Source organism: Furipterus horrens, unplaced genomic scaffold (genome assembly GCF_987537825.1).
Source record: "Furipterus horrens unplaced genomic scaffold, mFurHor1.1.pri manual_scaffold_3, whole genome shotgun sequence".
Lineage (NCBI taxonomy): Eukaryota > Metazoa > Chordata > Mammalia > Chiroptera > Furipteridae > Furipterus > Furipterus horrens.
Window position 1 is genome coordinate 138,488,887 of NW_028327173.1, and position 14,605 is coordinate 138,503,491.

Here is a 14,605-nt window from a genome sequence, read left to right on the forward strand (position 1 = left end):
AATGCCAAAGGTTCAAGATAAAGAGAGAATCTTAAAAACAACAAGAGAAAAGCAAGAGTTACCTACAAAGGGGTGGCTATAAGACTATCAGCTGATTTCTCAAAAAAAACTTTGCAGGCAAGAAGCAACTGGCAAGCAGTGTTCAATGTGATTAAAAACAAGGACCTACAACCTAGATTACACTATCCAGCAAAGCTATCATTTAGAATGGAAGGGCAGATGAAGTGCTTCCCAGACAAGGTAAGGCTAAAGCAGTTCATCATCAGCAAGCCATTATTATATGAAATGTCAAAGGGACTTACTTAAGAAAAGATCAAAATTATGAACATTAAAATGACAACAAACTCACAACTATCAACAACTGAATCTAAAAAATAAAAACAAAATCCAACTAAGCAAACCAGAATAAGAACAGAATCATAAGTATGGGGATCATTTGGAGGGTTATCATCTGGCAAGGGGAAGGGGGGAAAATGGGGAAATGGTGCAGGGATTACAAAGCATAATTTGTTGGTACAAAATAGATGGGGAATGTTAAGAATAATATAGGAAAGGGTGAAACCAAAGAACTTATATGCAAAACCCATGGACATGAACCAATGGGGGTGGAATTCCTAGAGGGAAGGGGGTTACTGGGCAGAGGGCAGCAAAGGGAAAAAAATTGGGAGTACTGTAACAACATAATGAAATATACTTAAAAACAAATAAATAAGTAAAAATAAAAATGAGCAGAGGACTTGAATAGACATTTCTCCAAAGAGGATGTGCAGATGGCCAATAGAAACATGAGAAAGTGCTCAATATCACTAAGCACCAGAGAGATGAAATTAAAACTAAAATGAGCATCACCTCCTACTTGGCTACTATCAGTAAAATAACAAATAACAACTTCTGGCGAAGATGTGGAGAAAAGGGAACCTTAGTCCAATGCTGGTGGGAATGTAGACTGGTGTAGCCACTGTGGAAAACAGTATGGAGTTTCCTAGAAAAACCAAAAATGGAACTGCCTTTTGACCCAGCAATCCCACTTCTGGGTATATATCGCAAGAAACTCAAAATACCAACCAGAAAGAATATATGCATTCCTATGTTCATAGCAGCATTATTTGCAATAGCCAAGATCTGAAAACAGCCAAGGGCCCATCAGTAGATTAGTGAATAAAAAATATATGGTACATTTAAACAATAAAATTCTATGTAGCTCTTTTAAAAAAAGATATCTTACAATTTGTTACAGCATGGATGGACCTGGAGAATATTATGTTAAGTGTAATAAGCAGTCAGGGAAAGACAAGTACCATATTATCTCACTAATATGTGCTATCTTACAAACAAAATAGAGGCACAAATACATGGAACAGATGTCAAAAAGGAAGGGGTAGGGGGAATCAGATAAACAAATATTAAGAAATTAACTAAAGAATATATACAAATAGCCCATGGACATAAACAACAGTGTGGTGAAAGCTGGAGTAAGAGAGGTTGAGGCAGAGGAGGTGGGCAAAGTGGGGAGGGAAATGGGGGCCATCTGTAATAGTGTCAACAATAGAAAAAACAACTTTTAATTCTAAACATCCCTTAAGTAAAGGATTGACAAAGTATTTTCTCATACATGAAAAATTTAGGTTAACTTTCTGCTTCTGTTCATCTGGAACTCAGATAAATATGGAATGTCAGATGTATTACTCAATAACATTGTTATTGCCAAATGATTTCTAGTTGGTAAATTGCATCTAGACTGTAAATGAACTTTGACTACTTGGTAGGAAGTCATAGCTTTGGAGCAGTGCTTTTGATGCTGTTACAGGAGATATTGGTTCCTTTTGGGACATGGGACATCTAAGTCTGTGTGCTCTATTTGGTCTTGTTCTCTCACACCTGAGCACTTGATATGGGAGAATAAAAGGGGAAGTTGCAAAAAAGGATAGTCCCCGAACTCCTTAAAAACACTCCTAGAGAGACTTCCAGCCAAGATGGAGGCCTAGACTGACACACTCCGTTTCACTCCACAACTAAAAAAAACTACAACTACCATGAAACCAGAAATAATCAGAAGTTCCAGAAAATAAAGCTACATGGAAGTTCAACATATGAAGTTATAAAGAAGCGGTGCTCATCTGGATGGGTAGAAGGGGCGAAGCCAGGGTAAAGAGGTCAAGCTGTGCTGGCAGTGGCAGCTGCAGTGATGGGCAGTGGGACAGCGGTAAGCACAGACACCTGTATTTAAGGGGAGGCAAGAAGCGCCTGGGGAGCACCCTTGGCTGCAGACCAGACCCATCAGCTGGTGATTCCAACACTGGGAAGGCAGAACCCCGTTGTCTTAGACTGTGAGGGCCGGAGGGCATGGGGATGGAGGAGGAGGCTCCCGGTCTCACAGCGGAGAGAGAACAGCAGGAATCCATCTTGGACCCCCGCTCCCACACAAAGCACCACAGCATGGTAAGAAGGGTCACCCAGTTGTGATGAGTGCACAGGGCTCCACCCCCTATAGTGTAGCCCAAGAAGGAAAGGTAAACCAAAACTGTCAGGATGGCAGGGATAATGATACAGATCCCAACCACACAGCTGACCAGAAAGCAAATACGTGAATTAACGGATGAACAGATAGATAATCTTTTTGAGGCTCAGTTCAGAGCTATAGTTATAATACAGCTTTCAGAAATAACAGCAGGACTTAATCAAAACAGGGAAGGAATGAAGGCTAGTCAGGCTGAAATGAATGAAAACACATACGAAACAAGTGATGAGGGAAAGAAAACCAGGGATCAAATCAACAAATTAAAATATAGGGAAGAAGATTGTTACCAGAAAGCCCTGAGGAACTGGGAATGACTTTCAAAGGTAATAAAAGCCCGTGAGATAAAAGGCCTGGTACCATGGTTGGTTGTGCGGTCCACAGCAATCTTTCCAGGGAAGGAACGAAGGTTGTTTTGCTGAAAGATGGCTAGAAGGGACCTTAAGGCACAAGGAAAGACCAGAAAGACTTGGAAAAAACAGGTGTGTACAGGCAAGGATGAATGCCAGATATGTGGCACAGCTTCTGTGCCCTGAAGAACAGACTGAAGGTCACCCCAAATATTCCTTGGGTAAGTTCCAGCAAAGCAGAACTAAAGATCATAAGTGATCATTTCCTGCTCTTGTTATGTTTATGCAAACGAACAGGATAAATTAAAAATGGACTTAATGTAGTCCCTTTAAAGACAAGGAGGGTAACCTTAGGGAGAAAAATTATTATTCAAGGAAAATCACAATGATCAGTAGTAGAGTATAAAACAGGGCAACTAACCGTCTTAAAAGTTTCTTCTCCAGATTTAGAGACTTGTTTGCGGGTTATGTTACATAAATTAACACGTGTTTTTTGTTTTCAAAGGACATAAGCCTATGATTGCATTACCTGAGTGATTATCTATACGCATAAGCCTCACTTAATCCTCTCTGCAGCGCTGCCTCCTGAGACTCAACGGTTTGGCTGAACTAAATGGCTGGGTTGGGGAAGAATGGGGTGGTCTGTGGGCTTCACTTTAAAACGGGTTTCTCTTTTCTATCCTAATGGCTTGGACAGAAAAGGCCCAGAGGTCTGAGAGGGGGAAAAACCTAAACTATTTACCTCAGCCCAAACTAAGTATAATGGGCAAAAGGGTTTTGGACAGGAGAGATGTGCCTAGCACACCTTCTTACAAAGAAGCTTTTTTTTTTTTTTTTCCCTAATATGGAACATTGAAAAATTAATCCCTGCCTTTTGTCATCTAGTAGTTATGGATTGAATGATGTCTTTTAACCCTTTTCGCCAAATCTGTTGCCCCCAGAACACAACAAGGACACCAGCCTGTTAAACCAAGCACGCCGTTGACCAGAGACAGCCAACTGACCTGGAGTCTGCACGATCCTTCCCCATGTGGGAAGGCCACCCTCCCCTCCACACCCCCACTCTTATTAGGGTTTTCTGGACCCAAGGGTAGGTAGGACGACGACCATGTCCAGCTTGAAGCAGCTAGAGGAGCTTGAGACCTTCGCCCATTGTCCTTTACAAGATTACAAAGGGTCCTAATATTTGAGAAGGGGGGGATAGTTAATTTTTATGAACCACGGGTACGGACTTGGGGGAGATTGCTGGGGGAGGGGGGTGCTGGGTGAAGGGGAACAAGGGGGAGAAAATTGGAACTGTTGTAACAATATAATCAATAAAAAACATTAAAAAAAATAAAATATAAAATATAGGGAAGGAACCAACAGTCAACCAGTGCAGAAAGAGGAAACAAAAAGTGAGGAAAATGAGGAGAAGCTCAGAAACCTTTGGGACAGCTATAAGTGGGCCAACATCCAAATCATAGGGTTTGTCAGAAGGTGAAGAAGAACTAAAAATTGAAAAATTATGTGAAAAAATAATGAAGCAAAACTTCCCAAACTTGGGGAAGGAAACAGACTTACAGGTCCAGGAAGCACAGAGAGTTCCAAAAAAACTGGACCCAGGGAGAACCACACCAAGACACATTATAATCAAAAGGTCAAAAATTAAGGATAAAGAGAAAATCTTAAAAGCAGCAAGAGAGAAGAAGAGAATTATGTACAAAGGGGTCCCAATAAGACTATCAGCTGATTTCTCAAAGGAGACTGCAGGCAAGAAGGGACTGGCAAGAAATGTTTAGAGTAATGCAAAGCAAAAACCTACAACCATGATTACTCTATCCAGCAAAGCTGTCATTCAGAATAGAAGACAAAGAAAGTGCTTCCAGGACAAAGTAAAATTGAAGAAGTTTGTTAGATCCAAACCACTGTTATATGAGATGTTAAAGGGACTTGTTTAGAAGAAGGAAGATCAAAACTATGAACATTAAAATGAAAACTGTATCACAACAACCAACAGCAGAAGCTAGGAAATCAAAACAAAGGCAAATTAAGTGGGCAATGAGAGGGGAAAAAGAAATATAGGTATGGGGAACATATTGGGGGGATGTCAGCAGGGAGGGGGAAGGGGGAAAAGGGAGGGAGATGATGCAGGAATTAAGAAGCATAGTAGAAGGGAGTGGAGTAGACAGAAAGGTGTTGGGAAGAACTATATGCACAACCAATGGGCATGGACTAAGGGGGTGACAACTGGAGAGGGGAAGTCACAGGGTGGAGGGGAGCAGAGGGAAAAAAATTTGGGACAACTGTAAAAGCATAATCAATAAAAATTTTTAAATGTTTGGATATTTTTATCTGCAGGAATATGCTTTTTAATGTTTAAGAGGAATGTGTTTAACTCTGTATATTTCTCATGCTGTCTGACCTAGTCACAAAAACGGGGCAGAATTAACTGTCTTAGAAAATAGTAACAATATGATAAAGTACAACACCTATTTATGATAAAAACTCTCAGCAAAATGGGAATAGAGGGAGCATACCTCAACATAATAAAGGCCATATATGAGAAACCTGAAGCCAACATCATACTCAATGGGCAAAAACTGAGAGCATTCCCCCTGAGATCAGGAACAAGACAAGGATGTCCGCTCTCTCCACTCCTATTCAACATAGTCTTGGAAGGTCTAGCCACCACAATCAGACAAGAAAGAGAAATAAAAGGCATCCAAATTGGAAAAGAGGAAGTAAAACTGTCATTATTTGCAGATGACATGATAGTGTACATAGAAAACCCTATAGACTCCACAAAAAAACTACTCGGCCTAATAAGTGAATTTGGCAAAATAGCAGGATACAAAGTCAATATTAAGAAATCAAAGGCATTTTTATACACCAACAATAAAAACTCAGAGATAGAAACTGAAAGAAAAATTCAATTTACCATAGCAACAAGAAAAATAAAATACCTAGGAATAAACTTAACCAAGGAGGTAAAAGACCTGTACTCAGAAAACTACATAACACTGAAGAAAGAAATTAAAGAAGATACAAATAAATGGAAGCATATACCATGCTCATGGATGGGAAGAATCCACATCATTAAAATGTCCATACTACCCAAAGCAATTTATAGATTCAATGCAATCCCTATTAAAATACCAGCAACATATTTCACAGACCTAGAACAAATACTTCAAAAATTTATATGGAATGAAAAAAGAGCCCGAATAGCCACAGCAATTTTGAGGAAGAACACAGTAGGAGGAATCACAATACCTTATATCAAACTATACTACAAAGCCACGGTAATCAAAACAGTCTGGTACTGGCATAAAAACAGACATATAGATCAATGGAACAGAATAGAGAGCTCAGAAATAAACCCAGGTTCATATGGTCAACTAATATTTGACAAAGGGGGAAAGAACATCAAATGGAGTGAAAAGAGCCTCTTCAACAAATGGTGTTGGGAGAACTGGACAGGGACATGCAAAAAAATGAAACTAGACCACCAACTTACACCATACACCAGAATAAACTCAAAATGGATCAAAGACTTAAATGTAAGCCGTGATACCATAAAAGTCCTAGAGGAAAAAATAGGCAGGAAAATTTCAGATATCCCACGTAGCAACTTTTTCACTGATATATCTCCTAAGGCAAGGGAAATAAAGGAAAGAATAAACAAATGGGACTACAGCAAACTAAAAAGTTTCTGCTCAGCTAAAGAAAACATCAGCAAGATGAAAAAAAAACCAACCATATGGGAAAATATATTCGCCAATGACATCTCAGACAACGGATTGATCTCCAAAATATATAAAGAGTTCATACAACTCAACACCAAGAAGACAGACAACCCAATTAAAAAATGGGCAAAGGACCTGAACAAACACTTCTTCAAAGAAGACATACAGAGGGCCCATAGACATATGAAAGTATGCTCAACATCACTAGCCATCAGAGAGATCCAAATAAAAACCACAATGAGATACCACCTCACACCAGTCAGAATGGCCATCATCAACAAATCAACAAACAACTTGTGCTGGAGAGGATGTGGAGAAATGGGAACCCTGGTGCATTGCTGGTGGGAATGCAGACTGGTGCAGCCACTATGCAAAACAGTTTGGAATTTCCTCAAAAAACTAAAAATGGAACTGCCTTTTGAACCAGCAATTCCATTGCTAGGATTATATCCGAAAAATCCTGAAACACCAATTCAAAAGAACCTATGCACTCCAATGTTCATAGCAGCACTATTTACAATAGCCAAGTGCTGAAAACAACCTAAATGCCCATCTGTAGATGAGTGGATCAAAAAACTGTGGTGCATTTACACAATGGAGTTCTATGTAGCAGAAAGAAAGAAGGAACTTCTACCATTTGCAACAACATGGATGGAACTAGAGAGAATAATGCTTAGTGAAATAAGCCAGGCAATGAAAGAAAAATACCTTATGCTATCACCTATTACAGGAAACTAATGAACAACACAAACAAATGAGCAAAATTGAACCAGAGCTATGTAAACAAGAAGTAGACTAACAGTAACAAGGGGGGAGGTGGGAGGGAGAGAAGGGGGTAAGAAGGGGAAGTGTCAAGTCAAAGAACATGTATAAATGACCCACGGACATGGGCAACTGAGTAGAGACTGAATGTGGGGGAAGGGAGGGGCAGGGTACAGGGAAGCAAGAGGGGGAAAAAAGTGAGACAACTGTAATGGAAAAACAAACAAAAAAAATTTTTTTAGTGGGGGAAAAATGAAAATATGAAGAATGGAAATACCAGTTCAGTGAATATTAGGTCAAAGATTTTCCTTCTCGTTGTATATTTTTCTCCCTATTTGATCTCTCCAGAGTTTGGCATTCTAAACAAGTAAGTAATGACTTAAGTTTCTTTGCATAGACCTAATAAGACCAGTTGTTAATAGAGGTTCTTTTTTTTTTTTGACCAAGTCTTTGACTGGAATGTCAAGCCTAAAGGAGACATACTTGGGCTCAAGTTGTTACCAAAAAGCCCTGAGGAACTGGGAATGACTTTCAAAGGTAATAAAAGCCCGCGAGATAAAAGGCCTGCTACCATGGTTGGTTGTGCAGTCCACAGCAATCTCTCCAGGGAAAGAACGAAGGTTGTTTTCCTGAAAGATGGCTAGAAGGGACCTTAAGGCACAATGGAAAACCAGAAAGACTTGGAAAGGACAGGTGTGTACAGGCAAGGATGAATGCCAGGTATGTGGCCCAGCTTCTGTGCCCTGAAGAGCAGACTGAGGGTTACCCTAAATGTTCCTTGGGTAAGTTCCAGCAAAGCAGAACTAAAGTTCATAAGTGATCATTTGCTGCTCTTGTTATGTTTATGCAAATGAACAGGATAAATTAAAAATGGACTTAATGTAGTCCCTTTAAAGACAAGGTGGGTAATCTTAGGGAGAAAAATCATTATTCAAGGAAAATCACAATGATCAGTAGTAGACTGTAAAGTAAGTCAGCTAACTGTCTTAAAAGTTTCTTCTCACTTAAAATATGGTTTCACTTGAAAATTAAACCATGTCTGTGATATCACCAAAGAGATTCAAGTTGCAGACAAGTAGAATGTCAAGTGCCTTGCAACTGGATGTCTTCCCAATAAGACAGTCTTACAGATTTAGAGACTTGTTTGTAGGTTATGATACATAAATTAACATGTGTTTTCTGTTTTCAAAGGGCATAAACCTATGACCGCATTACCTGAGTGATTGTCTGTATGCATAAGCCGCACTTAATCCTCTCTGCAGCGCTGCCTCCTGAGACTCAACAGTTTGGCTGAACTAAATGGCTGGGTTGGTGAAGAATGGGGTGGTCTGTGGGCTTCACTTTAAAACTGGTCTCTCTTTTCTATCCTAAAGGCTTGGACAGAAAGGGCCCAGAGGTCTGAGAGGGGGGAAACATAAACTATTTCCCTCAGCCCAAACTAAATATAATGGGCAAAAGGGTTTCAGACAGGTGAGATGTGCCTAGCACACCTTCCTCCATAGAAGCCCTTTTTTTTTTTTTTTCCTAATGTGGAACATTGAAAAATTAATCCCTGCCTTTTGTCATCTAGTAGTTATGGACTGAATGATGTCTTTTAACCCTTTTTGCCAAATCTGTTGCCCCCAGAACACAACAAGGATGCCAGCCTGTTAAACCAAGCACACCATTGTCCGGAGACAGCCAACTGACCTGGAGTCTGCACAATCCTTCCCCATGTGGGAAGGCCACCCTCCCCTCCACACCCCCACTCTTATTAGGGATTTCTGGACCCAAGGGTAGGTAGGATGACGACCATGTCCAGCTTGAAGCAGCTAGAGGAGCTTGAGACCTTCACCCATTGTCCTTTACAAGATTACAAAAGGTCTTAATATCTGAGAGGTAGGGATAGTTATTTTTTACGAACCATGGGTATGGACTTGGGGGGGGATTGCTGGGGGAGGGAGATGCTGGGTGCAGGGGAGTAAAGGGGAGAAAATTTGAACTATTGTAATAATATAATCAATAAAGAAAAGCTGGGGGAAAAAAAGAAAATCATGACATAGGAGGAAAGTGATAAAAAAAATAAGAGAAGAAAATAAATAAATAAATATTGGATGGGTAAAAGCAATGGTTATGGAATCAAGTACACGTGCAGCAAGCTAGGATCTTTGTTTTGCCATTACTTTTAGAATGAATCAACCATATCTGTGGATATTTAGCAGATTAGGATAACGGACTATCCTAAACTCAAGTTTTCTGTATAGAATATTAAATATACTAGTTGAAAAATCAAAAAAAAAATAGTAACAATAAATAAAGCAAATTCTCCTTCCTTGCTCTCAAGCATTCTTCAATGAGGTTTTTTTTTTTGAAAATTTATATTCTGTTTGAATTTCAGAGTTTACAGAAGCTTGAGAATCACATGTTTAATCCAATTATTTTTAGATGAGGAAACCGAGGCCTGCAAATCTTGCAAATTCCTCAAAGTCAGCAACAGGAATACAGCAACTGTTAGATGGATCCTCACTTCTGGCCAAACCAATGTTTTTTGCACTTTTACCCCTTTCAAATAACCAGCAGGTTATTTTGCCAAGAGCTGAGGTAAGCTTTGGAGAGACAGCACAGCCAGCAGCTCTGTTGACTGGGAATGGTTAGCAGGGTTTGGGTGCAGGAAGTGGGTGACAGGGTCCTGCTGTGTGTCTGCAGCACAGAAGTAGGTTGCTGAGTCTGCAGGCTTGGAGGCTGTGATAGAAAAGGAAACTTTTTTATTGGTGGTATCAAAGGTGGCCCTCAGTCTTCCTGTCTGTTTTGTTCGCTCATTTTCACGTATTAGTAGCAAGAAGATAAGACCTCTTCCAGGATCTTGTCGGTACCAATGAAAGACTGTTGGAAAATAATTTGTATAGCTACAGGTCAAAATGACCTCTTCGCCCTCCTGGATGCTTAGGGCTGGAGGATTCTGTTCCATTTTTTGGCTGTTCAACCCTAGGTAGAAACACAATGCCAGAAAAAGAAGGCTTAGTCACTACAATGACACCCTTCCCACAACCCCAGATATAACCAAAGATGCAGCACAATGGATCCTGGCCCTTTCCCCTCCATCCAGTAGGCTATGTTCCCAGATTTTTGTTCTCATCACCAGAAAGCCCCCAACTTACAGTCCACTTGAAGCCACAAAATCACCAAAACCACTTGCAGAAACAGCCCCATTCTCCTCCCCAGCTGGGACCTGAAATGTGAGCTCAGTCCCTCAGTCAAACAGCTATTCTCTTTAGTTGGGTGGTGTTACTAGGGTTGTTCTTCTGTTGGAGGAAGTTTCTGCTTCATACCCATCCAATCAGTGACAAGCCTGTTCAGTCTTTTACACACACCCACAGGCTTAATCCAACTTTCAAAGTGAACTTTGTTTCAAATCTGGGGGAGATCTGAAGAGATAGAAAATACCACCATCTTGTGTTCAGAAGGCTTTTATAAAACAGTACAGTAATGAAACATTCTGTAAACAGTGCTTCTCAGACTTAATGTGCAGGGGGATAACTTAGAGACTTTGTTAAAATAAAGATCCTATTTCATTAGGTCAGGGTGGGACTGGATAGTCTGTATTTCTAACAAGCCTACTGTTGATGTTGGTGATGCTGGTTCTCAGATCATACTTTTAAGTAGCAATTGTAGAAGAATGCTTGAGTGTCAGTAGTACATGAAAACAGAATTGGCAGTGTTAAGATTTGATACAGGACAAATGATCAAGTACATATTCCAAGGTCTCCATTCCAATGCCCAAACTATTTTTTTGTTCCCACAACAGTTGCCTGAGGTTTCATGAGCTCTAGATAATATAAAGCATGGGAGAACACCTGTCTCAATCCTAGGAAATTTTCTCAAATCCAACAAGTGAATCTCCTCTCTTCACCCTTATTAGTCTCCCCACAGGTAGGAAAATTATATTTCAAAAGGTCTTTCTTTTTTATTTTGTTGGGCTAGAATAAGTAAATACTCTGTTTAAATCAGTACAAATCCCCACCCCAGGCAGAATGCTTTCTGAGATGCCTTGCAAATTGTTTTTAATATACAGCATTTCTCTGATTGCTTATATCAGAATTTCTTTCTTTTCTACTTTGTTAATGCCAAGATCAATGCATTGTAGTCATATCCTCAAATACCTTTAGGCCATTCTCTGATCTAAATAATAGATGGTGGCTATGGACAGACATAAATGTAAGAAAGAGAGAAAGAAGAGAATGGGCTAAAGTATAATAAGAAATAAAGCTGGAAGGAGAGTTTGGGTCTAGAAAGCAGAAGATTTTTGAATGCCTGAATTTGTAGGTTATTTAGTAGCGAAAAACTACTGAGGCTTTTGAGCAAGTGACTAATATTATGAAAATAGAGCTCTATACATTTAATCTGGCTGCTTATCTGCAAGAGTAATTTGGGGAGGTAGATTGATGGGCATTGTGGAGTAATCTTTAAGAGGCTGTGTTCCAACCGCCAACTGACCTGGCTTTGAAACACAGCTCTTCCATTTAATCTCACACTGAGTTTGAGCAAGCTACTTAACGTTTTCAAGTACCGATTTTCTTGTCTGTAAAGAAGGGATACAATCAAGATGTTATTAAGAGGAATACATGGACTACTGTATGTAAAATGCTTAGTTTGTATATCATATACATTTCAGACTCAAAAATGTGAAATACTAATGTAGGAAAAAGAATGTAATGGAAACTGTACTAGTTAGGAAATTATTACTGCCTTCTCATTGTGAGGTACAGATGACTAAACCAGGGGCACTGAACCTCAGAGCTTGGAGGAGTTTTAGAGAATTTAGAGAAAATGATGGATTAGAGACTTTAAATTAAATAAGATTCATATTTTGGGAAATATAGAAAATAGTATAAAAAAGAGAAAAATCACCACTGATCCTATTAAGCAAGGATATACATTATTGTAGGAGTGGGAACATTTTCCCTTATTCCCTCCTATGTTCCTTGGCTGGCCTAAAATTCAAATTGACATAAGACAAATTAACAGGAGAAAAACAAATTCTGTATGTATGGGAGGCCCATAAAAATATGACACTTCCTGGCTTTCAGGTAATGGAGACTTGGATACCATTCTGAGCTAAGGAGAAGGGGATAGAAATCTGAGGCCTCAAAATGAGGGAAAATAATTCACAGAAAGATGAGAGGAGCAAATGTTTGGTAAACAAATGTTTGCCGTGCCATGTAAATAAATTTTTCTGATATAAAAAGTTGTCTCTGGTAATAGCTCTCTTTCTGGTACAGGCCCCCCTATCTAAATTATCTTAGGCAGTTAAGGGGAAGGTTAAAAACTCTTGCTGAGTCTGCTGGGCCCAGGTTGTTCAGTTCAAAATAATCCATATGCCAAAATAGAACATTCTGGGATAACATATTCTGTCCCCCATTATCAAGAGCTTGGCGTATTACGTTCCAGCCTTTACACTGTTCATAGTTTCACTAAGTAGCACTCATACCAGTTAATATCTTAATTCTTTTTAATTATTATTTTAAAGTCATCATTATAGACTCTTTATAAATATCATTACTTTGTTATATTGTATTCTATTTGGGTTATTAAATCTTTCCCTTTAAGATTAGATACGTTGGGGATTACATCAAACTTAAAAGTTTCTGCTCACCTAAAGAAAACATCAGTAAAATGAAAAGGGTACCAAAAATATGGGAAAACATATTTGCTAATGATACCTCAGACAAGGGTTTGATCTCCAAAATATAGAAAGAGCTTATATGACTCAACACCAAGAAGACAGACAATCCAACTAAAAAATGGGCAAAGGACTTGAACAGACACTTCTCCAAGGAGGACATACAGAGGGCCCATAGGAACATGAAAGGATGCTAAGCATCACTAGCCATCAGAGAGATGCAAATAAAAACCAAAATGAAGTACCTAGGAGTAAACTTAACCAAAGAGATAAAAGACCTGTACTCTTAAAATTACATAACATTGAAGAAAGAAATTAAGGAAGAAACAAATAAATGGAAGCAAATACCATGTTCTTGGATGGGAAGAATCAACATCATCAAAATGGCCATACTACCCAAAGCAATTTACAGATTCAATGCAATCCCTATTAAAATACCAATGACATATTTCACAGACCTAGAACAAATACTCCAAAAATTCATATGGAAACAAAAAAGACCCCGAATAGCAAAAGCAATCTTGAGACAGAAGAACACAGCAGGAGGAATCACAACACCAGATATCAAACAATACTACAAAGCCACTGTAATCAAAACAGTATGGTACTGGCATAAGAACAGACATATAGATCAGTGGAACAGAATAGAGAGTCCAGAAATAAACCCAGGCCTCTATGGTCAACAAATCTTTGATAAAGGAGGAAGGAACATAAAATGGAATGAGAAGAGCCTCTTTAACAAATGGTGCTGGGAGAACTGGATAGGGACCTGCAAAAAAATGAAACTAGACCACCAACTTACACCACACACAAGAATAAACTCAAGATGGATCAAAGACTTAAATGTAAGCCGTGACACCATAAAAGTCCTAGAGGAAAACATAGGCAAGAAAATATCAGATATCTCACGTAACAATCTCTTCACGGATACATCTCCTAAAGCAAGAGAAATAAAGGAAAAAATAAATAAATGGGATTACATCAAACTGAAGAGTTCCTGCTCAGCAAAAGAAAACATCAGCAAGATGAAAAGGAAACCAACCATATGGGAAAACATATTTGCCAGTGACATCACAGACAGGGGACTGATTTCCAAAATATATAAAGAGCTGATACGACTAAACATCAAGAAAACAAACAACCCAATTAAAAAATGGGCAAGGGACCTGAACAAACACTTCTCCAAAGAGGACATACAGAAGGTCCATAGACACATGAAAAAATGCTCAACATCATTAGCCATCAGGGAGATGCAAATAAAAACCACAATGAGATACCATTTTACACCAGTCAGAATGGCCATCATCAACAAATCAACAAGCAACAAGTGCTGGTGAGGATGTGGAGAAACGAGAACCCTACTGCACTGTTGGTGGGAATGCAGACTGGTGCAGCCACTATGGAGAACAGTATGGAATTACCTCAAAAGATTAAAAATGGAACTGCCTTTTGAACCAGCGACTCCACTACTAGGATTATACCCGAAGAATCTTGAAACACCAATTCAAAAGAACTTATGCACTCCTATGTTCATTGCAGCACTGTTTACAATAGCTAAGTGCTGGAAACAACCTAAGTGCCCATCTGTAGA